The sequence below is a fragment of the Notamacropus eugenii genome, chromosome 2 (genome assembly GCF_028372415.1).
Source record: "Notamacropus eugenii isolate mMacEug1 chromosome 2, mMacEug1.pri_v2, whole genome shotgun sequence".
Classification (NCBI taxonomy): Eukaryota; Metazoa; Chordata; class Mammalia; order Diprotodontia; family Macropodidae; genus Notamacropus; species Notamacropus eugenii.
In genome coordinates, this window is record NC_092873.1 from 139,554,866 (window position 1) to 139,567,369 (window position 12,504).

Here is a 12,504-nt window from a genome sequence, read left to right on the forward strand (position 1 = left end):
GTGTAATGGACTGTTCAGTTCATCATTTTGTGTAATACAGTTTATCTTCTGTATAAATGAATGGAGTATTCTGAAAGCTAATATATACCATTTAATGTTGAAATAACAACTGAGTTTCTGTAGTGACAGTAATATGCACACCTACCATTTTGGGTAATATATTTAAATACATACACGGATAAATGGTACTTTTATTAATCTTATTTGCCAGACTCTGTCCTTAACTATTTGTGTAATCTTAAGCAGGGTGCTTTATTTCTCTGAGCCCCAGTTTTTCATCTGCATATTGAAGGTGCTGAACTAAAACCTTGGAGGGTCCTTTCCACTCTAAAATTTTATGAGACTGAGCTGATGTTGTATCTTCTGGTGCTATTTTAAAGCTCATATGCTCATTTGAACGAAAAGTTAACTTCTTTCTTTGTGTTTATCTTTTTTGTTGTTGGAGTGGATAGAAGTAATATAGGGCAAAATAATGTTTTTCCCTACTTAAACTTGGGGAACTCTGGAGTAGGAAAGAGGATATAGGAGGATGTGGCCTGGACCTTGGAATTCATTGGTATAGGGAAATCTTGGATAAGGAAACACTGCCTACCATTGTAGGTCAGCTCCTATCAACTTAGATTAATTGACTTGCCCAAAGTTGAATTGCCAGCATTTGTCAGAGGCAGCACTTGAACACAGGCTTTCCTGCCTCTGAAGCCTGCTCTTCCTCTGCTACCTTTCATTACACTGCAACACTGACTTCCAGATAAGGAAAGGGATATGATTTAATTGTTTCTTTTCTTTTTTTGATCTTTAAATCTCTTTTTTTAGTTATCTTATTTTAAACTTCATGAACACTATATTTAAATCTAACATACTTTTTAAGAATGTAGTTTAATATTATATAAAATATAAGTTTCTTTGACAGTGAAATATATTGTTGCTGAGGCCAGCACTTCATGTTTTAATTAAAATTGGCCATGTAATTTTAACACTTGAAAATTGATGGCAGCTGTGCACTTAATATTTTGGCTTTTGGATAGTAGAACAGAGTTATAGATTTGGATATATCAGATCTAACGTGAAATAGTGTTAACAAAAATATAATTACATAGCTAGAAGACCTTTTAAGCATAAACATACGGCATAAGCTATTTTAGTCTTGTTCTGTAATAATAGTCTTATCATGGGTTCCATTATATGTGTAAATACTTTCCTCTAATGAACCTCTCTGAGTTTTTTCATGGCCTTTAGTATAGCATGCAATCTCCTATTCAAATTTATAGCTAAAAAAAAAGTTTAAGCAAGTATTATTTGGCCTGTTGATCTCCAAGCATATTTACCAAAACTAAAACCCAGCTCCTTTCTTTCAGTAGGTTACAGAAATCTGTAAATCAGATTATAAAATCTTCCTGAGTTGTGAATCTATATTCTTTTCTTATATTGACTCTGTTCAGGAAGTCACTATTGAAAGAGGAAAAGGATGGTACAGACAAATTTCCTGCTGTTGATCCTACCCTTACCAAGACTGTCTGGTAACTTGGGAATGACAACAAACAGATGGAGCTATGTTTCCTCTCTCAAGTCTTCCCTTTGACTCTGTGGGAATTTGAGTATCCCTACTGGGCTGTTAGTTGGTGCTAGATTATGGAACACTTGAGAATTTTGGGCACCTTGCCAGTTTGAAATCTAGATGCAGTAGCTTGAAGCTTCTTCTACTAGGTTATGCCAAAATGAAGTTAAAGGGATTTGACATATATATTTGAAGCTCATTAATGAAAAATTCAGGTCACTTGTCTAGTAAGTTACTGGCAAGGTAACCATGTGAAAATATATAGATAAGAATCACTCAGGGATTCCAGGAGTAAACAAAATCTTAGGATTCATAGATGGAAGGGAATTTAGAGATCATCTCATCTGATCATCCTTTTTTCCAGATGAGGCCTGGAGAGATTGTGTCTTGCCCAGGGCTGGTTTGTTAAAGAAATCTTGTGCTTGCTGAGTGTTTTTATCTAGTTAAAAAAATAAACACTGCCAGGGTATAGGTTTCCAAACCTTTTCTGTTCTCCAACCTTTCTTCCCTAAAATAGTAGACTTGCATTTGATTTATATGGAACAGAAGTTCTTAGCTACCACAGAACTTCTAACTTGACCCTAGGAGGGATCTAGCCAGGGGTAGGGAACCTGTGGCCTCAAAGCCATTTGTGACCTTCTAGGTTCTTGGGTGCAGCCTTTGGACTGAGACTAAGTTTTATTGAACAAATCCATTTGTTAAGGGGATTTGTTTTGTGAAGTTTGGATTCAGTCAAAGGGCTGCACTTGAGGACCTATAGGGCCCCATGGGCCTCGGGGACACAGGTTCTTCACCCGTGATCTAGGTTTACATGCACCAAAATCTAATGTCTCAGCCCTTATTAGCTTTCTTTGTTGTAAAATGGGAACAATGAAGGAAAGCTGAACTCCTGTTTTGTGTCCAAGGAACATTTCACAAGTGTATTCCTTTGTACAATAGCTGTACTTACTCTCTTTTGGAGTGACATTGCTTCTGTGCTTGACAGCTGGAGGTTGCAATACCTACCTACATTCCTCTCAAACTTGTAGAACCACTTTATTTTCAGGAAGGGATCATTACTCTTAGTTGTAGTTACTTTTTTTTGGTCTGTCACTGCTTTGAAGAATTTTCACAAAGCCTTAGGTGTTATGATGGAGCAAAACTACAAAGGTCAAAACTAAAACTAATGGGTAGACTATCCAAATAGAAAGCTAAGTTTTTAAACTATTAGAGCTATCTCCAAACATAATGGGGCACTTTGTGATGAAATGAGATTCTTTGCAATGAAATGTTCTGGCAGGAGCTGGTTCACCGCTTGTCAGGGATGGCTATAAAGGGAATTCTTGGACTGGTGACTTCAGTGGCCTTTATAACTCCTAAGATTGTGCTGATTCTTCTACTTTAATTCCTCTTGTTCCTTCTTTTCCACACTTCTCCTTCCTTTTTCCAGCTGGTGTCTGGAAATATCTACTCCACAAATATCTACTAGTACTTTATGGTCTACAGGGAGATCCCAGGAAAAGGTACTTATTGTAGTCATGAAAATGTACCTATTTTTAAATCTACATGGTAGATAAGTGCTTTTTTGATCTTAAATTCCAATGGGTAAGAAAAGGAATCTCTAGGAGTAACAGATTTAGGCCAAAGACTAGTCCTAGAGGTTATATTTGGTACTTTAAAACTGATATAGAAGCAAAGTATACATGCAAAGTAGTGGAGGCAGCTAGGTGACTTAGTGATAGAGTATTGGCCTTGGAGTCAGGAAGATGAGTTCAAATGCAGCCTCAGACACTTATTCTCTGTGTGACCCTGGAAGCTATGGCATGTGCAGTGGTCCCAGTGGTCTCTGGTAAACTGTCTTGTCAGATACGGCTAAACTGTTGGAGAGGCAGGAGTCTTATCTAGTCCTGGTATGTGAAGGCTTTTCCTGGCAGAATGAGTATATTGAGAATAATGTCTTAATTTTTGTCCTGCCTCTGGACTTCTGGAAGAGACAGTGAGGCTGACAACAATGTACAATTTCGCCTCACTTAAATCTAATTCACTGGAAAATCAAGACATCACCTGTCCTGATGTCATTGGTTCTCTTTGAAAAGAAAGGATGAACAAATGACTTACTTAACCTTTGTTTTTCTTAATCCACTGGAAGGAAACAGCACTCCACTACCTTTGCCAAGGAAAAAACCCTTGGAAGGTATGGTCTGTTGGGTTATGTGAAGAGTAGGACGCAAGTGAACAACAACATAGGATTTTACTTATGGATAAGTAGCCACATTTCTTAATCAGATGGGACAGGGAAGGAATTTTTGCATTTACTAGACTATTGGATTTTTTTGGTTAGTTACAAGCTTTGTTTTTTAGCGATTTTCTCTAAGACCTTCCTTGCATTTTAAAATATATTTTATTGCTGTTATCATTTTTTTGTTGTCATTGTTGCAGAGTTTCAGAGAAAGTATTGACCTGTATCGGTGGAGTTTTTTCTACTGAGTTTCCTTTTCCAGTGAAAATCGTAGATCCAGTCCTTATCTTTCTCTGTTCTTGTTATTGGCATTTAAATTGTCATAGTAGGTATTCTGATTCTGCTTTCAATATTTATTTCTTTGCAGTCACCATTTAAAATGTCTTATGGCACAATAATTCTCATTTACATATTATAACATGTTCAGTCATTCTTCAGTTGTTAGATGTAAAGGTTATTTCTAATTTTTGCTCTTATAAATATGACATTTTAAAAGCTCCAGAGATGTAGTTTCTGAGTAATTAATAGTTTTATTACTAATGCTAGCGTATTATTAATAAAATGTCAGTGACACTCTCAAATGCTGGGAACCCCCTCCTCCCCTCCATGAAACGCACTTATCACTTACATGCCTTTGGAAGGGTGGGTGTTCCTGAGGGTGGAAATCAACTCTGATTGGTTGACAAGTAATGAGAGAGAATGAATATTGTAGTGAGAGGTGGGCCTATTCTAATGAGGGACTAGGGGACTTGACTTTGATCTTGCCATTTATTTCCAAATCACCCCCAGCCTTGGGCAATTTTATCAAAGAATTTACCTCCCTTAGACCTGAGTAGAGCATAAAGGGCTTACCCACCTGAATAGGGTCTGAAGAAGATTGTTAAGAAAGTTAATCCAATCTCCTTATCTGCAATGTCGTTCAGAGACTTAACAAACTTCTGAAAAAATCCTGGTCCTAATTCAGTAATAGATGATTAATATAAGAGAATAAGTCATTTCTCTTCCAAATAAGTGGATCATAGTTTACAAATCACTTTAAGCACCTTTGTCATGCTGCTTCTTCAAGGCCCAGGTTAGGTACTGTTTCCTCCAAGCTTTTCTTGGTCTTTGAGCTAGAAGTGATCCTTTTACCATCTGACCTCTGGTGCCACTGTTTGACTTTTCATATGCACTTAATCATATTACAGCTTGCATTATAGTTAGTCGGGTATTAATTTTCCCTGTTCTACTTCTCCTTCCTTCCTCAAATTTCTGGTGAAAGAGAAAGAACATTGGATTTGGTGTAGGAGAAAGAATGTTGGTTCTACAGTCAGAAGATCTGAGTTAAAATTCTACATATGATGGTTATGATGTGTGACCTTGGCCAAAATGTCTGTTTCCTCATCTGTAAAATGAAATAGTTGGACTAGGCGACCTCAGTGGTTTCATTCCAGCTTTAGAGAGAGCTGTGATCCTATATTTGACTTTGTTTCCGACCCCAGCTTTGCTACTTACGTTTCTGACTTGGGCAATTTCTCTCTAAGCTTTGATTTTCTCATCTGTAAAATGAGAGAGTTGGAAAAGATGACCTCTGAGTTTCTTTCCAAATCTGAATCTATGTTTCTATGATCCCTTTCCATCAATGCATCTCTAACTATATAGGCACTTGTTTACCGAATTGAACATGCTATTATCCACATTTTATAAATGAAAAAACTGAGGTACAGTGCTTAAATGACTGGCCCCAGGTTATGCAGCTAGTAATTTATGGAGCTCAACTTAAACCCAGATCTTCAATTCAAGAATCACAGAGTTGGACTGGATCCCAGAAGTCATCTAATCCAACCCACAAATGAATTAGAATCTCCTCTTGAACAAGGGTATTCCAGACTCTTAATAGGTCTGATGAAGCAGATCATTACTAACAACGAGCATTAAGGAAAGCTTCATGAAGGAAGTGTTGTTTAAATTGATCTTTAAAGGCCAAATAGTAATACAGTGAGTAAATAAAAAGAAGAAAGGAAAACATTTCAGGCATCGGAATAAGCTGGCATACAAAGGTAGGATTTATACAGTGGGTTCAAGGAGGAGAGATTAATCCATTTGGGATTATAGATTATGAACACAGATTATGAGCTGGCAGTATCTATGTAGAGATATATAGGCAGTTGAGATGTTAGGGCTGGAAATGTAAATTTGAGAGGTGAGAACCATTGAGTTTATGAATGGATAGAAATAAGAGGACTAACTTTGACTTTACTTTTGGCACAGAGTTGAATTCTTGTTGCTTCTCCTTCTAGGTTTTCTCACTGTTAAGAGAGTTTTGGTTTTTCTTGTCATTAAAAAAAGAAAAAGAGTCTTCAAAATCTATGAAATCTCCATGCATTCCTCCTCAAGAGAGGTCGAAGGTTCTTTCCCTTTCTACCTCCTATGCAGTAAGCATCTGCTCCATCTTGCCTGGAAGGACATATGATGATTATGGCTGACTTCCCGGAAACCTCTCAGAGAGTTCAGAAATCTCCAGTATTAGTGGCTCCAGTACTTCTGAGACTCACTTTGTCATCTAAAGCGGGCAGTGGGGTGCATGGAAGGAGCATTGGATTAAGCATCAGAGGTCCCATGTTCATATCCTGGCTCTACATTTAGTGCCTGTGTGACCTTGAGCAAGTTACTTAAACTTTGTCTACTTATTTTTCTCAGTCTGTAATGAAGGGGTGACTACATGGCCTTTAAGGTTTCTTGAACTCTAAGTATATGATACTATTATCTCCAAGCAAGTGGGTTATTCAGCCCCCTTTTCAGGATCTCCAGTGAAAAAGAATTTACTGCCTGTGGAGGTATCCCATTCCACTTTTTGCAACATTAATTATTAGGAAGTTTTTTCTTATATCAAGCCTGTATGTAACTTCTAGTTTGTTTCTCTGCAACTTCTGTATCTTACTCCTAGTTGTGCCTTCTAGCAGAAGGCACAAGCAGAACAATTTGTGTCATGTTGTTTAAGATGTTCTTCATCATGGTTCTTGTCCAGGGAAATCTGCAAACATTTGTAGTTCCCCCAAATCATAATCCTATCTTAAATCTATAGGTAACCTTTGGGTAGTTGTTTTGCTTCTGTGGTTTTATTGTTGTCAGTGGTTTTCCCCGTGATTTTATGGAAGGGCTGATGATAGCTAGAATGAGAATTCTTGGACTTTGATTTACAGCCTCCACTTCATAATTTTCTTTCTACTTATTATTTCCTTCTCCCCCATGACTTTAACAAAGAAAAGTAAAATTGCCTTCCTTGACCGCAGCAAGCTTGGTGTGGCACTGTAGTATGTTTTATAATACATGTGGTCTTTGGACTGAAAAGGTGTTATACTTGTGCTCTGTGGGAGATGGTTTTGAATCCAGTTACATATAGCATGCATAGAGGCTGTGTCCTTTCTAGTAGCCTGTTTTATTTACTTACTTTCTGGGTGGAGACTGTGGCAATTTGCTTTCATCCATCTCCCAGTTCTCTTCATGGGAAATAAACTGGTAAACTAGTTTGTTTGGTTCTAGTCACTGTTATTATTATGAATTAAGCTTTAAATACATGATACCTTACTAACCCAGCTTTATAAGTTGTTGATTAAACAAGTAGTTCCTGTCCTGATTATTGATCAGGTAAGTATCAGAGTAGGATTTTAGCATTGATCTTTTAATCCATACTAATTTATTAGAAGTATAATCTCTAGCACCTGATGTCAAGGAGCATTTTGAATACAGATAAGAATAGCACACATGAAGCAATTAGAGAACCATTAAGGTGTATAATGCCTATCAGTGACTACATTCATTAGTTCAGAGCATATTAGGATTAATATTTTGCCTTTTATGAGAAAACATTAAAATATTAGTCCTAACATTCTTTGGACAAGTAGAAGTTGTATGTTGTAATGGAATCTCAGCTTTAGTTTCATCTATTTTTTCCTTCAGACCTTCTCTTATATGATTTATTCTCTAGTCACTTTAAATAAACATAGAGAAGTAACTTAAACCTGGCTAAGTCAGATTATAGTCACTATTATCAGATGGCCACATTTTTACCATCTTAACTGAGAATTAATAGCTGTTAAAGTTTGAAAAACACCGAAGGAAGTTTTGCCGTACTGACTGTTATACTAGAGACCAAGTCTACTGATGATTCTGCTTTTTTTTCTCTTTAAAACATTGTTCATATTCACCTTTTTCTTCATTTAGACACTTTAGGAATTTAGAGTATGAAAGCACCTTTGAGATCATCTCGTTCAGCCTGTTTTTGCAGAGTGAGAGATTACCCACAGTTTTTTCAGTTGTCATAGACGTTTTTCTTACTTAGCTATTTGAAGGAAGAACCATATTTTACTCACTTTGTATAGCACACATGTATCGTTGTGTAGCAGAAGACTTATTGCGTCCACAATATTCATTCTAGCTCTCTCTTCTGCTAGTGTGTATTTTAGGTGATGGATATGATGTACATACGGGACTTCTGGGGAGAAGTTTCATTTCTTTATTTAGCGCATAGTAAGTGAGTACTGAGTATTGTCCTACGGAAGATAAAAAAAAATTAAATAAGGCATGGTTCGTTCCCTCATGGAGCTTCCAGTTCAGGAGGGGCATTATGAACCAACATTGATAGAACATACATCAGAACCAAAACCAGGGCTTTAGAGGGTTCCTTCCTGCAGTACAAACAGCCAGTGGGATGGGAAGTGCTTAAGGAATAATGTTCGTTACCCCCCTGATCTGTCTGAAAACAAAACTCTTCTCTTCAACTCTAAAGAGTTGAAATCTTTGGTAAACTTTTACTTGAATTGTTTTGCCTTTTCCTGTCTTTTGAATCTATCAATTTGACTGTCCTTTAACTTATAGTTGGAAACCTATTTTAGTTCTTAGATCTTAACTCTCACATCCTTTCGAGCTATATGAGTATCCTAGGGCTTTCCTTCAGCTGGACCAGAGTTAAACATGTATGTGGATCAGTGGTTCCCAGAAAAAACCACCTCTAGTACAGTGAGGGGAATCCAGCTGAACCTTTGGCTGAGACGGGATCTCCAGGCCTCTGGTGCGCCCGCAGAGTTTTTTTTTTTTTTTTCCTTGGCTCTGTCCTGCTTACTCTCCTCAGTGACCTTATGGTTTTTTGGAGTCCCTGCTTCTTCCTCATGGGGCATTGTCTGATGAGTCTGTGCTCTCTCAGGTTCCCTCTGTACCTCTTCTACCCCAATTGGATGTATCTTTTAAAATGATTTGTATTCCTTTCCTATTGCTGTGGGTGCATTTCATGGTGCTTGCTGGAAGGGACCGGTGAGGAGGAAAAGGGAAAAAGAAAAAAATGAGTCTCAGAGAGGTCTTGCAGGTAGTTGTGTGCAGAGACAAAACTCTCGCCTAGGTTCTGACTCCAAATCTAGCCCCATCTCCATGGTATCACTCTGCTTCTGAACATTATTGTATGATAAATGTATTAGAAATAAGAGCAAAAAGTGCTAGGTCAGCTTTGTTACGAGTTGCCCTAATCTCTATGAGATCCAGAACAACTTAGTCAGACCATTCTGTCTTATGAGACCACCCATGGTTACTTACAGGTCCTAGTCAGTGTGACTGGGGGCCCAAGTGTTGAAGATTGAGCTACAGAAGAGTTCCTGATTTACCATGTTGAAGAATTTTTGCACCCTAGAATTCTTCCTGTTGATGAAATCTCGGTCTGGGGGAAAGAAAAAGCACTGGCCTTTATGACATGCTTAAAGTATGTGAAGCACGTCACACATACATGTGAGTGGGCATATGTGAGAGAGAAATCTGTGCTGCTCTTGTAGCCACCTGTCTTTGGGTATCATGGAGGTATTCTACACAGGGCCTGCTTCCCACCAGGCTTCACCCCCAGCCTCTCTTTGCTGACTGTCTCTACTGCTTCCTGGCAGATGGTACACCTTTGTTTCATTTGCTTTTCAGTTACCACCAGTTGTTTTCAGGTCACCTACACCTTCTGTCATATCCACTAAGGAATTTGTGGTCAATAAGCCTCTCCCCTCTTTCTGTCACTTTTAACGTCTTCTGAGGGGAAGGGTAAAGGGTGTATTTGTTCTTATTTGTAAGCCTTTCCCCCCCAAAAAGAGAATGCTATCATTTTTCTGTGACTCAGGCTATCATTTTTGCCTTCTCTGTGCCTTAGTTGGAGTCCTCAGCTAAGGTTCTGTCTCCAGCACCATTTGCTTCTGTTTCCTCCACATATTGCCATTAGTGTATGTTCGTCCTTTGTTGCCAAGAAGACCATGCCATCAAAGAAATAATGACATGACTTGCACTTGGCTTTGTTTTGAGTGAGGGAGAGCTGTGCAGGTTACCAGTCTCACTTCTCCTCCAGAGCCACCTGAATCCAGTGACCAGATATTCATCAGAATGACTGGAGATGACCCAGGATGAGGCAGTTGGGGTTAAGTGACTTGCCCAAGGTCACACAGCTAGTGAGTGTCAAGTGTCTGAGGTGAAATTTGAACTCATGGCCTCCTAACTCCTTCACTGGTGCTCTATCCTCTGCACCACCTAGCTGCCCCCATTGCCATTAGTGAAATTCTTTCCTCAGAGGAGCCTGAGGTATCCTCACCCAATGGCTGTGCAGCCTTTCTCACTTAGCTCTTTTAGCAAATGCCTTTGAAGTTCTTTCACTTCTCAGTCAAGTCTTTCAGCCAGATAGTATAAGAATGTAACAGCAGCTAAGATCAAGTCTGTCCTTTGAATCTTCTTAGAACTCTAAGTTCAGCCCCTAAAGATGTGAAATCTTCTGCAAGCTGTTCCTTCAATTGTTTTGCCCTCTACACTCTCTGTCTCTCTCTCTCTCATCTATTGGTTCGACTGTCTTCTGACTTCTTGACAGAAGCCTGTTTTAGTTCTTAGGTTTTAACCCTACCTTCCTCTCTAGCTAGTCAAGTATCCTAGGGTTTTCCTTCAGCTTGAAAAAGAGCTGAATGATACTGTGGGTAGACCTTTTTTTTCCTTTTCTATTCAAATAGTTGTAATTGTGTTAGCTTGAGAAAGTTGAAAAGAAGCCTGGATGCCTTTGTCCAAATCTCTCTCCTCCCTGCCCCTTTATCACACTCCAGTTAATATTGTACTGTCTGACCTCTTCACTCTACTGCTCTTTGATGATGATGAATTTTGGTTTTAACATCTAGCTTCTCCACCTGTTAAATTAACTTAAATTGCTAGTTACTGGGATAATAAAACCTTATATTTTTACATTTCTGTGATACAGTATTGTCAAGAAAATACTCCTAATGCTGACATTTCTCAATCTTCTATCATCATGTTAATATAGAAAACTATTCATAGATAGGAAATTTTCTGTTTATATGTTGAAAGATTTTTATATTGTTTTTTCTTTACAAATGAAGTTGATTGCTATTGTTTTATGCTGTATTCAGTAATCTTGTTTTCTAAGTAGCATGCTTTTTAAGTAAACCTTTTATTGAATTTATTGTACTAATTTTGTAGAATATATAAAATGTTATTCTTTTTTGATTTTTAAATATGAGCAATATTTAAACTCTTAAATATTATCTACCATTCTCTTTGGTTTTTCTCTGAAAATGAATTTAATGATTTATGTGAAGATTCAGCATAGGCTTAGGCTTTTGATCCTGATAAAGGTATGTCTTTGATTTGAGTAATATTTTTTTCTCAGCCTTTTGGAATTCTCACAAATGTTTTTACTTGTGACAGAAAGACAAGCAGTTTGATTTTTATTGCATAAATGTGTTTTATTTTCATGTGACCGTAGATTCTTATGACAGATTTTAATTATCAGATTTCTTGACTATTTATTATATGCTTGGCACTTTATCAGGCTTGATAATAGTTTAGACTGATAAAAATATAGTATATTATGTTATGGAAGAGGTAAGCTAGACAAATTTACTGTTATTTAGAAGAACATATATGGGTCAAATACCTTTAAACTCAAAGAATTTGCACAAATTATTTTATCCTGGTGTTTCAAATTCAGTGTTAGGTCACTGGCTGGAATTTACAAATCATTAAGTGGTGGAATTCATCATAAATGAGGCTGTCTTCTAAACTGTACAAAAAGGGTTTTGTTGTTTAAATGTACAAATAATGTGTATAAGGTAGTCTTGCTTATTATACAGAATCCCCAGATAGTTAATTCTTTTGAGACTGGGCTCTTATAGATTGCTTAGATATTAAAGTATTAGGAGTTTGCTTTTTCATTTCATTTATCTGATGTCTGAACTGTTATTTTTAGATATACTCAAGGAGTGGTCTCTGTTGACCATAGGATCAAATTAAAACTCCATAGTCTTCTACTTAATATTTTCCATCAGCTCCTCTAATTTTCCATTAGCTGCCTCTCTTAGCACAAATCTTCGATGGTCTTGTTTATTTTTACCTCTTTACATAGTAGATGCTTAATAAATATTGAATGAAGAAATGTCATTATATATCCTATTCTCTACCTTGCCTGGCATGCCTGTTCTTTACCAAATCTTATCCTTCCTTATCCTTATCTTCTCCATTCAACTTAATACTTAAGAGCTATATGCAGTAGTCTATAACCCAAGTGTTTTAGATATTTTTCTAGTGTTTAATAAATTTGTGGTTTAATTGAAGTAGGTACTTTCTCCAAGTGGTGCAGATCACTTTCCTTATGTATCTTTTCACACTGAGTTTCATTCCTATCATTTCGACATTTGCCTATGTAAGATCTAGATAACTTAGTACAAACCTTTTTATT

At 37.3% G+C, this 12,504-nt stretch overlaps 1 protein-coding gene across 7 annotated transcripts in view; it reads left to right on the forward strand.

The window, feature by feature from the left end:
• The window catches only part of SMAP1 (small ArfGAP 1), a 326,484-nt gene that overhangs the window by 91,042 nt on the left and 222,938 nt on the right, over positions 1-12,504 (forward strand). The window contains exon 1 of one of the 7 annotated variants that reach the window (XM_072642584.1): positions 4,232-8,555. The exons of the other annotated variants lie outside the window; for them this stretch is intronic. The gene's annotated coding sequence lies outside the window, so the exon portion shown is untranslated. Of the gene's footprint in view, positions 1-4,231; positions 8,556-12,504 lie in introns of those variants that run through there. 7 annotated transcript variants of the gene reach the window in all.